Genomic DNA, 12,390 nt, shown 5'->3' with positions numbered 1-12,390 from the left:
TGCACATGTGAACAAGCACTTGATAAGTGGTTTGTACCATGATGCTTATTTATTAAAATATGTATCGTGATGTATAAAACTGTATTATTTGATGGATACCATTTAAAGAATGGAGTGAGTTGTTGGACTTCTTGAGATCTTGTCGCAGTGAATCATCCTTTTCTTTGATTCATTTGATCCTTATTGATTTTTTAAATATTTGTCTGATAATGAAGTCAGAGATCATAAAAATCAGTAAAGTGATTCATCCAGGGAGGGAAGGAATTGCCTGCCTTTTGATATAAAAGTTATATGTTTGTGGTCTATATGTTAACAACCGTATATACTTCTGATTCTTTGTAAATAAATAGCTCAACACGTGTGATGCAGCGCCTGAGAGGTGTCTCATAAATAATGTTCCTGCTTTACCCTTTAATTCATGATTAAAAATATGAAGTTTTTTCCTAGCTTACTAAATATAGTCACTTATTTTTCCGATTTTTGCAGAGTAATAAACATGTATCTGTCAAGTGCCACAATAAAACCTTTTCACCCATTTGTATTGGGTGCCTCTGTAGCCAGGTGGGAAGGAGCAGCAGTGTGTAGCACGTGCTTCTTTATTAGACCGGGGTTTGAGCCTGTCACCACCAAATATGGAGGATGCAGAAAGGTCAGGGAATGACCACCGCATATCCCGGAACAATATGGCCTTAGTTGCTAATGCTCCTAAAAACCAAATAATAACAATAACCTATTTGTATTAAGCCTAGTATGAGAAGTAATATTTGCCATATTTCTACGAAGTTGTTGAATTACAGTTTTTAGGTCAACGTTATCTGCTTTCCTTTCCTAGTCAAACAAAAATTTATGGTCTGATGCAAGTTGTTTTTGAAGATTTGCTATTGCTTTCGCGTAACAGCCAGAATATGAAACACTATTCACAGCACGAAACATGATCTTATTTAAAATGAATGCAACTGCACAGGAAGCGAGATATGTTTTGAATTTTATGTTCTGAAGCAGGTGAATTTGAAATAATTTTTGACAAAAAGAGAAAGAAAATGGGAGTGAATAATTCTCTCTCTCATAGGGTAGAATTTTTTTCAGAGTTGCCTGTGCTTGTGTTAACAGGAGAGACTGCTTCTTCAGGGATGGGATACACTTAAATAGAAAGGGTGCAAGAATATTTATAGATGCTATCGAGGCAGTGTTAGATGGGTCGGAAAACTGCTAGCTTTGGGGGATTCACAGACTAATTGATTAACAGTAGCCGCAGACAGAGGTTCTTGCACTGCTTGAATTGCATTACACAGTGATTCTTGCACTGCTTCTATTAGAATGAGCAGCAGCCTGGAAAGCAAAGTGCTGAGGGATATTTCAGGGACTGATGGGAGTCATCATCACAGAACAAGTAGATACTTGGGCTGTGTTAGGGTAACTAAGAGTAAGAAAAGGTGCATGTATACTTGCATATACACCAATGCTAGGAGGTTAGTAAATAAATTTGACAAATTTGAGTTGCTAATCAAGACATCAAAGGCAGATATTATAGATATTGTTGGGTTATCAGACACGTGGTGCCACACATGCAGAATTGGAATTTCAGGAGTACAATGTGTACAGAAAGGATAGAAGGGGAGGAGTGGTGATGCTAGTTAAGAAATACATAAAATCTAAGCAAGTACATTTAGTTGACATAGATGGACAGTGCAGTGCTGAGTCAGTCTGGTGTGACGCATGCATTGTCAAAGCAAAATTGAGTAGGAGTGTGTTATAGACCTAACGATTCCGATGAGTCAATGAACTGGACGAAGAAATAGATTAGGGCAGTAAATTAGATTGTCTTTTAATTTCCCAGATATTGACTGGAACTTGTGGGTTGGTCACTCACACACTAACAAGACTTGTGGTGGATTTATTGGATGATTGTTTTCTATAGCAGCATGTTTGAGAAGCAACCAGAGGGAGTAATACTCTTGATGTGATTATCAGCAGTAATTCTTCATGCATCAAGAATCTGAAGATAAAGGAACCACTAGGTGGCAATGATCACAATGTGTTGACGTTGGATCATTCAAAGAAATAACTACCATCGGGGTAAAGGCTTCCCTTTTGTTTTTGTTTTCGTAAATGTGATTACAGTGGTCGCAGACAGTTTTTGAATTTTATACAATGGGACCAACTGATGTTACTATCGGCAAATTCTAAATGGGAAGCATTGTAGGAAGTAATCTTGGAAACTGTTGGGCTTTTTGTCTCACCTAAGAAATACTGTTTAAGGTTTAGCGGGAGCCTAAATTGATGTCAGATGAACTAATGAGACTTGTGGTTGAGAAGAAAAATGCATGGGATTCATATAAATTATCAAGTGACACAGACGACTATGGTAGATATAAGCTAGTCTGTCAGGTCACAAACCAGGTTAGGCAAACTTGGGCAAGTTGCTCCTATGGATAAAGGGATGTTTGAGCGGGAGAAGACAGCGTGGTAATCAATGGACACTGCTCTTCATGGACTAATGTGGAGTCCACCAGATTCAGTGTCGGGCCCATTGTTGCCTTTTGTATCAATGATATCGACGAAGGTATATCAGGGTTAATGTAAGTTTGCAGATGATACGAAGATTGCGGAGTGGGCTGGGAGGTGGGAATTGATGTTTAACATTGATAAGTGCAAAGTACTGCATATGGGTAGCATTAACTTCAGAGTAACATACCAACTATTTGGTACTACACTCAGTGCAGTGGAGAATGAAAAGGACCTGGGGGTAATTGTGCAGTCAGATATGAAGTTTTCTGAGCAGTGCAGACAGCCTGCAAGAGTAGCTCATGGTGCCTTGTCAATGATATACATGAATTTTGCTAGCAGGGATAAGGAGATGATTATCCCCTTGTATAAGGCAATGGTCAGGCCACATTTTAGGAAGGATGCAGAGCTGTTGGAACGAGTACAGAGAAGGGCAACAAGATTAGCAAATGGAACATTTTTATCTCAAGGACATTTGCCAGTTTGGAATATGTAAGAGAGGATTTCGAGAGGTCTGAAAAAACTCACCAAAAGTGAAATTTAGATTCTAAATTGAGGTTAAAAAGATTCTGTAAAGGAACTTAAATACAAGGTTTATCTTTCCACGTTCCTACTCAGTTTGAAATTGAGGATGACTGACAGAAATATGGAATTTGCTGTATAGTTTTTAGCCAGGAGCATTATGAACCCAGATATTGAAGTTCAAAAAATATCAACAATATTTTTGGACTGATAAAGCTATATTTAAACTAACTGGAACAACCTCCATTTATTAACAAGGATATAAACATTCCTAGTTTGACAGACTAGGCTGGAATATGTACAAGGTGTTTTCAGTCTTTATTTTTTCCTGCAGAATTGCTGAGATTGTTAAAACACAAAATCGTTCCATTAATGCAGTCAGAATCAATTTTCAACATTGCTATTTTTATGCAATATAAGCTCCAGCTCACTCTGCAGAAATTGTCCAAGAACACATCACACACTAAGGTCTATGTATATGATGTTAAAATTATGTTTTGCCTCCAGTTCCTTTAGTTACTTTGTTGTTATTAATCAGATTGGTCAGACAAGATCCCCCTCCTCTTAACAGGTCTATGCTATGATTTCCTTATGATTGCATTCTTGTCAAGATGATCCTGCAATACTTCTTTAACCATTAACTCCATTATTTTTCTTTGAACATAAGTGAAGCTCAAGTTCATAATTGCTCACATCCCCCTTTGTAAATAGGAGAAACATTTACACATTGGTTTCTTATCTCTCGTGCTGCTTTTTTAAATATAAAGTTGGTTAGATTCCATGAGTTCCATATGCTTTATTTACTTTAAGCTTCAATGATTTTTCTTCCACTTTTTAGTTATTAGAAAATTATCTCCCAGGTGAACCTTTTTATACTTCTGATATTCCAATCCCTATATGTAATTCTATCTATGTGAACGTAAATAAAAATATGTATTCAGTTTGTCGGCAGTCTGAGCAGGATCATCAGTAGTTATGCCATTTATATCTAGTGGGCATCATGGTTTGTTCCTTTCATTATAGTGCTAACTTCAGCAACTTTTCATTGCATTCTTTTTCAAAGATTTCTCATAATCTGCCCTGGCTCGTCTAAATCTCTTAGTGTCTTGATTTTAGTCTGGTTTGTGTTTGTTGTAGACTTCTGCATCACACGTTTTTTCTCTGCTGTTAATCTCATTAGTTCTGATATCCATTATGTCTAAACTAGAAACAGTATCACTTTCTTAGTTGGTACAACGACTAAGTCCTGCTGCGAGGCTAATCTGGAAATTAATTTTTTGGGAGGCTGCTAAGTGGAACTTTACTGCTTTTTTTTTTTTTTTTTTAACTTTTGATTTAAAATTAGTAGTATAGTTATTATTCGTGATTCTATGATTAAGTTGGCAAATTTCTTCTTTACTTGTCTTTCATAATTGCTTAAGCTTATTTTACCACAATTATGTTGTGTCGATGAGAACATTCAAATTCTGTCACCATTGTTATAGTATCGATGTAGTTGATACTGGATATTTTTATGTACTTTATCAGCAATGTAATCAGTATTAGAAGGCTATAAATTATAATTTATGGCAATGCAGATGTGTTTTTAATAGCACTACTTTATCATGTAGTACATAACATAATCTGAGTGTAGTTTGTTCTGCCCTTAAATAATCAGTATTGCAAAGTGTTATTCTTTTCAATCTCCTAGTTTTGTTTGTTGTTTTTAAATTAAATTTAGGCTAATGTCACGACTCAGATCAAAGACAGGTGGATCAGGATTATGTTGTGTATGGTACTTGTGCATTTTTTGCGAGGTTACCTTTAGCAGGACATGATAATACAGTGTTGGGGGAGCTTCATATGTGTTCATTGCAAAAAACCTGAAGATGTTAAGCTCAAACTTGGTATCCTGATGAGATTATATGAGGACTTCAAGAATAGGATTGTTGCCCTCTAAGGGCTAAAAGAAAGGGACCCGTCAAGCACTCACTCAGTCAGCCAGCAAAGACAGGTCTCTTACCAATGTTTTGATTCTGCCATCGGAAAACACAGATCTTTTGTCCCCCAGGAAGTCTCTAGTTGGAACTGGAAATATGTTCGAAATGTCAACTTTTAAGGGCAGAAAAGATACACTTTGTTCATGTTAGTACTAATGTTATTGAGAGGAGGAGGAGATCTGAGGATTTAATTAACAAGTACGGAGCAGTGTTGAGAAAAAGTCATGAGTTAGAATTGAAATGGGCTGCAATCCTGCGAGACGTAAGAGGGAGTACATGATGTCAGCCAATTTAACCCTGGAGCGACTGCAAAAGGTGGAAATTTTTCAACGTGGTTTATACTCATTCACAGTAGATACTGTTCTTCAGGAATGGGATACACTCAGATAGGAGGGTGCAAGAATATTTGCTGATGCTACCAAAGCAGTGTTAGGTGGGTCAGAAGGCTTCTAGCCTGAGGGATGATAGTGAATCTTGCACTGAGTCAGTCAGACCATGAAACTGCCTGGAAAGCAAGGTGGTGTCGGGCATGTCAAGACTTGCTGGGGCTTCTCTTGTAACAATCAAATACGTGGGCTGTATAAGGGGTGGAAAGAGTAAATCAGTTGCAGGTATACTTGCATGTACAAATGCCAGGAGTATAGTAAATAAATTTTATGAATTTGAAGTACAAGTCAAATGCAGACATTGTGGGGTTATCAGAGATATGGTGTCACTCAGATACAGTCCCCTCAACGTGGGCACCTGTACGTGGTGAGGGGACCTCCCAGTGACGCTGCTGCACTTCCAGACTAGCATCACTGGGATCCAACGCCCACAGCCTAGGTTCCAGGCTTACATCAATGGAATCCGGCGTGTTTGCCGTGCGCTGCGACCCGTGGAAATTCGGAAAGGGGGATCCTGGTGGTTGAGGGGCCCAGCTTCAGTACACCACTTTGGCCCCCTGCTTCGACAAGACGGGTGGTCCTGGAAGGCCCGGCTAGGATCAATCGGCTAGTAGGTTCGCCTGCGAGGGTCAACCGTGTCAATGCCACGCCCCTACCCTCATGGTCCGAGGGACAGGATTCAGGCTGGCGGCGGTGCGGGTATGGTGTCTGGGTAGCCCTGGCGTCCCACTCCCGAGCGCATTTATTGCATGCCAGGTAGTGGGCGTCCCTTTGGGCTCCGTGGTGGGTGGGGAGCCCGGGCACTGAACCACTTAAAAAAACTCATGAATCCTGATAAACTTACTTCTTCAGGGGCCCCAACCCGGTCCCTATCTGAAAACATAGACGGAGAGGCAGATAATATTATTGCGACAAAGAGGCAGCGAACTGAAACATCATCATCAGGGCCTGTCCCAAGATTTCTAATAATACATTCCACCAGTGAAAAACCAATTGGTAAAATGTCGCCCTTTTTTATTCAAAAAGGGTTAGATGGGTTAGTAGGTTCACCCAAATCGGTTAAGAGGCTCCGTTCTGGAGACCTTTTTAATTGAATCTAAAAATGACAAGCAATCTGAACATCTACTCCGAGTAACATCAATCGGAGGAATCCCTGTAACAGTGACACCACACAGAACACTCAATTCATCGAGAGGTGTCATTTCGGAGTGGGACCTTCTCGACGTATACGAGGAGGAAATCTGCTCCGAATTAAAACCACAGGGAGTCATTGCCGTCAAGAGAATCACTGCGCGAAGGGATGGAAAAATTGTTAAAACCAGGAGCGTTATCCTGACTTTTAACACTCCTAAACCTCCTGACGAGATTAAAGCTGGATACATCAACTGTTCAGTGCGTCCATACATTCCGAACCCTTTACGGTGTTTCAAATGCCAGAAGTATGGACATTCTCAAATGGCCTGCCGTGGAGTCCTTGCATGCGCTCGATGCGGTGCAAAGGACCACGAAACAACAGCATGTTCAGCCGCAAAACCCACCTGTATTAACTGTGAAGGCGAACACCCGGCCTATTCACGAGCATGCCAGAGGTGGAAAGAAGAAAAAGAAATTCAACGGCTGAAGGCAGAGCTAAATATATCATACCAGGAGGCAAGGAAATCGGTGAAGCCCCTGAATATCAACAGACCTACCTACGCCCATAAGGTAGCAGGTAGATGTTCCGTCGGAACTCAGACGGACATGACCATTCCTCCAAAGGAGTCTTTCACTCCCATCGCGCGGTATCTCTTAAGCTCTCAAAAACCTGCACAAAAGGACCAATCAGCTGCCACTCCTATATCGGTACCTCCTAATGCTCCACAAGTTCCAAAGGTAATTATGAAAGAAAAGAATAAGAAAGGGGAAGTCCCCCCCTAGTACCCAAGAAAAGATGGATGTCGAGCAGAAGGAGGTACCCGAAGATTCAGTCTTGGAACTTTTTGCGGAGGAGGAAATGGACACTGGACAGCGTCCATTCTTCCCCAAAAAAGATAAATCCAAGACTGATAAAAGTAAGCCCTCAGCACCTCGGAAGCCGCCTGATGGACCCACCAAGCCAAAATAATGGGTAAATTCCTACACTGGAATTGTCGTGGATTCCGGCGAAATATTGATGACATCAAGGCTCTCCTGCAAAAGCACGAGCCAGTTTGCTTTTGCTTGCAGGAGACATATCTAAAGGCAAATGATGATCCCACCATGCACAACATCACAATTTTTCGAAAGGATAGAATTGCAGATGGCTCTGTACATGGGGGAGTGGCTATCCTTGTGGGTAACCAGACCCCAGTGCAGCCCTTACTAATTACAACTAGCATAGAGGCTGTTGCAATTCGCCTTACGGTGGGATTTTTATTAACTGTGTGCTCTATCTATTTGCCACCTGGGACCGACATCTCCCAGGCAGACCTTGATGATCTTCTAACGCAGTTGCCTCCCCCTTTCTTACTTCTCGGGGATATGAATGGACATAACACCCTGTGGGGTAGTGCCAACATCAACGGAAGGGGACGAGTCATAGAGCGTATGCTCAATGACAATGACCTTTCCCTTCTAAATACTGGAACAAACACCTTCTTCCACATGCCTACCCGTACCTTTTCTGCCATTGATCTCTCTATCTGCTCCCCTTCTCTACTCCCTTCACTCACTTGGGAAGTGGAGGAGAATCCATACGGAAGCGATCACTTCCCTGTGATAACCTTGTTACACAGTGGGAGGCCATGTCTTCCTTTTAGGTTACCACGGTGGAAGATTGATCAGGCTGACTGGACTGCCTTCCAACAACAGGCAAATTTCGATCTTAGCACAGTCAGTCAAGAGCCAATCAATGACGCAGTAAGGTACATCACAGAAATCATCGTCCAAGCAGCTGCTAACGCTGTCCCAAAAACATCAGCCCGGTTTCCACCATTTCCCAAACCTTGGTGGAATTCACAATGCACAACAGCAAAAAAGGCTCAAAACAAAGCGTTGGGGATATTTCGCCGATATCCTACCACGAACAACCTTATAGCCTTCAAACGTGCACGAGCCAAAGCACGCTACATCCGTCGTCAGAGTCAAAAGGAATCGTGGATCCGTTTTACATCATCTATTAACCAGTCTACCAACTCTAAGGTAGTCTGGGATAAAATCCGGAAAATGAAGGGAAAATATACCTCCCAACCTTCAGCAATCCTAGATTATAATGGATGCGCTATTGCAGATCCAACTACAATAGCCAATGCTCTTGGGGAAACATTCTCTAACATCTCTGCAACATCTTCGTATTCCCCAGAGTTCCTGGTCCTGAAATATAAAATCGAAAAACAGGCACTTAACTTTAAAACTAAGGGCATTTATCCCTACAACGTGGATTTCACTATTCTGGAATTGAAAAGAGCCCTCGCTCTTTCCAAAGCAAGTGCCGTTGGACCAGATGGCATCCATTATGAAATGATTAAGCATCTTTCACCAAAATCTATGGATTGTCTGCTCCTCCTGTATAACAGAATCTTTACTGAAGGGCAGTTTCCGGACTCCTGGCGAAAGGCAATCGTTCTTGCCTTTCCTAAGCCAGGAAAGGATCCAAAGGTCACCACCAATTATCGTCCTATTGCTCTGACTAGCTGTCTGTGCAAAATCCTGGAGAGAATGGTTAATTCCCGTTTAATATGGTACTTAGAATCAAACGACCTTCTCTCCAGAATCCAGTGCGGCTTCCGAAGGAACCGGTCCACTTTGGACCATCTTATTAGACTGGAAGCATCCATCCGGGATGCTTTCCTAAAACGCGAACACTTGGTGTCGGTGTTCTTTGACATGGAGAAAGCGTATGACACAACTTGGAGATTTGGCATTTTAAAAGATTTACATAGCCTAGGCCTAAGAGGGCATCTGCCCTTTTTTATTCAAAATTTTTTAGCCAATCGATCTTTCCAAGTTCGTATGGGATCCTCACTCTCTCGCTCCTTTCGCCAAGAGGAGGGAGTACCACAAGGATCAGTCTTAAGTGTCACGCTTTTTGCCATCAAAGTCAATTCCATCATAGAACAACTTCCTCCAACTGTAAACAGTGCCCTCTTTGTTGATGACTTTAGCATTTTTTGTCAGTCGTGCAACATGAGGGTTATTGAAAGACAACTGCAGAAAGCCATTGATAATCTGAATGTCTGGGCACTTGCTAATGGCTTCAGGTTCTCGCCGGAGAAGACCGTTTGCGTACACTTTTGTCGCAAGCGTAATCTTCATCCTGAACCTGAATTAAGGCTTGGGCAAAATGTTATTCCAATAGTGTCAGACACAAAATTCTTGGGACTTGTGTTTGATAAAAAGTTGACCTTTCTCGAACATATTCGTCAACTTCGTACAAAATGCACGAGGGGTCTCAATATTCTCCGCTCTCTCTCCTCAACGATTTGGGGAGCAGATCGATGCACCCTACTACGGCTTTACCGTGCACTTGTACGCCCCAAATTAGACTACGGGTCCCAGGTATACTCCTCAGCTAGAGATAGTGTCCTCCGATGGCTGGACCCTGTCCATCATCAGGCTATCCGTATCGCTACTGGAGCTTTTCGAACATCTCCTGTCCAGAGCTTATACGTCGAAGCAAACGAACCATCATTATCCCTTCGACGTAAGCAGTTGTCTTTAAACTATGCTTTAAAGTTGAAATCCCTGCCAGACCATCCTACGTGGGCATCCGTTTTCGAGCCACGTTGGGAAAACTTATACAATACCCGTCAGACTGCCAACCGACCTTTTGGTATTCGTGTCCAAGAGCTAATCAGAGAGTTTAACATCATGCTAGACAAGGTGGCAGAAACTCCAAAAGAAACTCTTCCACCCTGGCATGCTCATCCCCCACCATGCGACTTTTCCCTTAAGAAATGGGTAAAGTCTGAGACCTCATCATCTGTCTACCAGAAGCTCTACTCTGCACACCAAGCTGAGCACTCAGACTTCCTGTCCGTTTACACAGACGGCTCGAAGTCTGAATCGTGTGTAGGATCTGCTGCTGTCTTTCCGGAAACTATAATATCTCAGCAGATTCCTCCTGAATCCAGCATATACACTGCAGAGCTGTATGCTATAGAGCTAGCCTTGGATCACATTCGAACTTGTCAATTCCAAAAAGGTCAATAATATATTCTGACTCTTCCAGTGTACTACAGGCTTTATTATCTCTGAGACACAATTCTCATCCAGTTCTTTGTCGGGTTCAGCAGAAGATACATTCTCTTCATGAATACAAGTTTGATATCCGCTTCTGCTGGATTCCTAGCCACATTGGGATAAAGGGAAATGATTTGGCTGACGCTGCAGCCAAATCAGCAACACCCACTCATAATTGTTGCCTGTCAGTCCCCTATACAGACTACAGGCAAATAATACGTAACAAGATATATTCCCAATGGCAAGAACTGTGGCACAGACAGAGAACAAATAAATTATACCAAATAAAGCCTGTAATAGAAATATGGCAGTCTAGTCTGCGCAGGAATCGGAGCGAGGAAGTTGTTCTTGCCCGACTCCGCATAGGACACAGTCATTTGACACATTCTTTTCTGCTGAGGGCGGATGACCCTCCTATGTGCGAGTCTTGCGACACTGTTTTAACTATAAAGCATATTTTAATAGATTGCGTTAATTTTACCCATGTTCGCAATATATATTTTACCGCTTTTACTCATTCGACTGAGCCTTATACACTCAGTCAGATTTTATCAGACAACGACCATGTGTCGGCAGTTTTTAAATTTTTAAAAGCTACTAATATATACCCACATTTATAAATAACAATTTGACGAGGTAACCTTTTTAAAGGTCACCAGAATTTATCTTTATTGATATTTTAATCGTTTCTTGGCGCAGTATAACCTTAGCTGTTTTTGCGCCAATAAACACAAAATCAAATCAAATCAAATCAACTCAGATACAGTAGACTTCCGAAATAATGGCACCTTCGGGGATTCAAGGTACCGTTATTTCGATTTTTCTGTTATCTACAAAGTTTTATTTTTAATGTATTTAATGCAGAAATAGAAATATACAAATAATAAGGCCAAATAAGAAACAGAGAGATTAAGAATACAATTTTATTAACTGCACATAAAAAACATACACATTTCGACGATCTAGTGTTATATTCTGCCATTAATACACTTCTACTTATGCCCTGTTCTGTTTTCTTTATTATATCAAGTTTAGTCTTCGTGTATAGCACAGTGGTATCGTCACCATCCTCCTCACACTGGGTGGAAAAGGCCAGGGGTCTGGATCCTGTCGATGACGCGAGGAACTTGGCTTTTTTTCACTCCGTGGCTGAGGTTATGGGTCTCAAACGTAGAGAGCAAGGCCCTCCCTCCCCAGAAACTGTGGTTTCTCGTCCAGCAAAAGAGGCAAATCAAGCAGAGAACACACGCAATTTACAGACATAATACACATGGGTATATCAATTAACATTCCGAGTGATCCTAATGTGATAGTTTGGATTATATCAAGTTTGTCACTAAGCTTTAACTAACATTCTTCTCTATATGAAGTTTATTAACTTTAGGAGCCATAGCGAGGGGTTTTAAATTAAAATAAATGTGTAAAACAGCGGTATAATCTGTTATATCTGCAGAATTCACTTTCAAAATGGCGAACAAACAAACACAGTAATCATGTGACTTGCTGTTTTCTTTTTTCAGCACTGCAAGACATCCGATCTCGATGTGCTGTCATTTCGAATGTTCCCATATTTGGGGTGCTGTTATTTTGACAGTACTGTATAAGGGATTCAGAATTTGAATGTGTCCAGTATGAACTAATGAGACTCGTGGTGGAATAGTTGAAAAATACATGGTCTGCATATAAATTATCAGATGAATCAAATACCTTCAATAGATAGCTTGTCAAACCTTCTGTGTGACTTTCAGTCAAGTCACAGGAGGGTTGGCAAGCTAAGGCTGATTCCAATAAGTCTTTGG

General features: G+C 41.1%; 1 protein-coding gene across 1 annotated transcript in view; it reads left to right on the top strand.

Annotated features, from left to right (window-relative positions):
* Positions 1-12,390, top strand: part of LOC150075076 (acidic leucine-rich nuclear phosphoprotein 32 family member A-like) — a 141,477-nt gene that overhangs the window by 42,569 nt on the left and 86,518 nt on the right. The window lies entirely within an intron of this gene.

Source organism: Mastigoproctus giganteus, chromosome 14 (assembly GCF_048544385.1).
Source record: "Mastigoproctus giganteus isolate SK-2022 chromosome 14, ASM4854438v1, whole genome shotgun sequence".
Classification (NCBI taxonomy): Eukaryota; Metazoa; Arthropoda; class Arachnida; order Uropygi; family Thelyphonidae; genus Mastigoproctus; species Mastigoproctus giganteus.
This window is presented reverse-complemented; position numbering and strand designations above follow the sequence as displayed.